Consider the following 3625-nt stretch of genomic DNA (forward strand, 5'->3'; position numbering starts at 1 on the left):
CTATTCTCCCAGCTGGGGAACGGTTTTCCCGCAATTTTTGACAACTGCTTGTTGGCTCGAGCTCGAGCTTGCTTCTTTCTGTTGTCGTGCTCGATGTGCCTTCTTGATTTGGGGCTCATAGTCTGAGTCAACAAGCTTGGGAGCTGGTGGTCTAGCCATACGAATGAAGTGGTCAATCTTTTCCTCAGGCACTTTCTCCCTCGGCGGCGTTGCCAGTTTCGGTCGAAAATGAGCGTCCACTTCGGCCCGCACTATTGCATCGTTTTGCTCCTCGGTCATGTCGTAAGGCCTCTGAGGAAGAGGAGCGAGGCTGCTTGGACCATATTTATATCGCTTGTCTCCGCCTGTACTTTCTGTACTACCTCGACTCGTACCGCTACGCATCATAGCTGCGGCGTGTCTCTTCTGCGATTGCTTAGGCGGCGGAGATGGTTGACGTGGCTTAGTTGGAGCAGGAGGAGTGGCCTGACGCTGTGCCGGACTTGAAGCAGGAGGTGTGGCCTGACACGGTGTCGGACTTGAAGCAGGAGGTGTGGCCTGACGCTGTGCCGGACTTGAAGCAGGAGGTGTGGCCTAACACGGTGGCGGACTTGGAGGAGCGGGAGTCTGCTGACACGGTGGCGGACTTCGGGGAGGAGTCGGCAGACGCGGTGTCGGTGGACTTCGAAAGATGATGCAATCCTTTTTCCATAGGATGAAACGATGTATGGCCTCTCCCAGTGTTTGCTCGTCGTCACCTCCAGGAATGTCAAGCTCTAGCCCCGAATATGGGCCCACCACCTCATCAACCAAGACACGAGCATAGCCATCTGGAATCGGGGCGCAATGGAAGGTTGCTTCGGGGGTAATTGTAAAAGCAACGACGTTCGCCACCTTCATGGATATGTTCTTCATTTTGTAGTGTAGCTCACAGTTAGTGTTCTCTATGATGTCATCCACAGGGTATGTATCCAGCAGTGCGTCGCCCGGGGCGGAACCAACGCTGCTTCTCGGCATGGATGGGACGGTGCTATCCAATGCTGGATGATCATCCGCTTGCTGTTGCCGCTGCTGAGACCCCCTTTCCTGGCTAAGTGAGTCGATCTGCTGCTGCTGCTGCTGCTGGAATTTGAGTGCCAAGTCCGCGTGCCTTGCTTCTAGGCCTTGAAGGCGTTCCGCGTCCTGCTTCCTCTGCTCCTCCTCCAGCTTCCTCTTCTTCTCCTCCTCCATCTTCTTTCTTGCACGGTTCCTATAGTCGTTGTTCCATTCCGAAAAGCCCTCATACCAAGGAATAACGCCCTTGCCTCGTGTTCTTCCCGGGTGTTCAGGATTTCCCAGGGCACGCGTAAGATCGTCGTTCTCTCTGTTGGGCGTGAACACCCCCTTTCGAGCATCTTCTATTGCGTCAAGTAACTTTTGTTCGGCTCCGTTTAGACTTGTCTTCTTCGAAACCAGGCCTGTCTTCGGGTCCAACGCCCCCCATGCGCATAGAACCAAGTTCTGCACCTGGGGGGCCAGCTCCTAGTAACCGGAGTGACCCCTGCATCCTCCATCTCTTGCTCAGACTTATCCCACTTAGGCATTGCCACCGCGTAGCCACCTGGACCCAGCCTATAGAATTGCGTCTTTTTTGCGGCATTGGCCTTGTTTTTTCTCGACCGTTCCTTACATAATTCTGATTCCTTGAATTTCACGAAAGCGGGCCAGTGTTCTCTTTGCTTCTCCAGTGTTCCCTTGAATTCTGGAGTCTTCCTTTCTGCAGCGAGGTAGTTGGCCCATACAGTTTTCTTGTGGGTGTTGAATGTAATTGCCATCTTCTTAAGAGCAGCGTCCTTGACTTTCTGCACATCTGCATCAGTGAAATAATCTGGTAGGGTGAAATGTTCCATCAGAGATTCCCAAAGCTTTTGTTTTGCTCTGTCGTCGGCCCAAGTAACATCTGGGCGTTTAGTTTTTGGCTCTTTCCATTCTTGAATGGAGATCGGGAGTTGGTCCTTCACAAGAACTCCGCACTGACGAACGAACTTGCTCGCAATGTTCTTAGGTGTGAGGGGTTCGCCACTAGCTTTGATGGAATCAATGTTGTACTTTACACCCTCCTTCAACTTTTTGCTCGGGCCGCGCTTTGTCCTGCTGTCTGTAGAAGCAGATTTGCTCGATCCGGAGGGCTGAAAGAAGAAAGATCGATTCGTTAATATATCTTCAAATAAAAAAACATGTGGTGATCACTAGATGCCTGCTTATATAAATATACCTCGCCGGTAGTCTTTGTTATTTCAAGATCAACATTGTATTCGTCATCATAATCATTGTCTACGTCATCATAATCATAATCATAGTTCATGACTTCATCAGCTTGGTCGTCGAGATTGAATATCTTATCATCACTCTCCCTGGTATTGTTCAGATATTGGGAGCCGTCATTTGCTTCATTCAGATCATCTGGCCTGCTAGGGCTGCGTATGATCTCGAACAAGGCCTCTTCTCCCTCTCTGCCGGTATTGTCTGCCATAGCTTTTATTTAACTAATACAGAAGAAATATAAAACAATTTTGTATTCAAATTAGAATGCATGGATGCAATCAATAAGGAAAAACTGAATCATATAGTACATAATATGCATCATCTCGAATAATATATAATCTCGAATACATCGTCTTAAATAATATATAATCTCGAATACATCGTCTTGAATAATATATAATCTCAAATACATCGTCTCGAATAATATATAATCTCGAATACATCACTGGCTAGGTAGCTAATAAAGATCGAATACTATAGAAGAATCTAGGCCACTCGCGGTTCCTGGGGCGCGGGAGGTGGACACCCAAAGACAAGGAACCATCACAGGATCATATCTCCGGTCATCTGCCCAAAGAACCTGCCAGGTATTGGAGAACCTGACGTCCATAGCAGCCATGTAGCGATGGCCGTGCTCGTCCTCCTCCCTGACACGACGACGCACCACCTCCGGCGGGGCCGGCTCCGTCTGTACCGAATGTGGCCCACGCGAACGCCACCAAAGGAGATCAGGATCGACGATGGGACCCGAGGCCGGGTTCCTCACCAAGCGGCGCACCCCTCCAGGTAGCACCTCCCAGTGCCAGCCCGACGGAGCCCGATCCCGGACATGGGTCAGCCGGACGTCGTCGCGAACGGGTCGACGGCGAGGATGCGGGCCGGACATCGTCGAGAACAAATACTATATGCCCGCAAAAAGTAACATTTTTTAAATGATTGGATTGTGATAACTAAAATTCTATATGCAAATTCTAACAATTTGACATTAATCTAATTCATCTAACTAAAACTAATTCTAAAATTTCTAACATTTCTATATATATAACTAATATTTCTATAACATTTCTAATATTTCTATAACTAAAAAACATAAAAATTGCTAACATTTCTATAAATATTTCTATAACTTAAAAACAGAAAAATTTATAACATTTCTATAACATTTCTAATATTTCTATAACTAAAAAACAGAAAAATTTGTAACATTTCTAATAATATTTCTGTAACTAAAAAACAAAAAAAATTCTAACATTTCTATAAATATTTCTATAACTAAAAACATAAAAATTACTAACAATTTTATAACTAATTAACAATGTGTGTGTGTGTGGACATGGCGGCC

Source organism: Triticum aestivum, chromosome 2D (assembly GCF_018294505.1).
Source record: "Triticum aestivum cultivar Chinese Spring chromosome 2D, IWGSC CS RefSeq v2.1, whole genome shotgun sequence".
Classification (NCBI taxonomy): Eukaryota; Viridiplantae; Streptophyta; class Magnoliopsida; order Poales; family Poaceae; genus Triticum; species Triticum aestivum.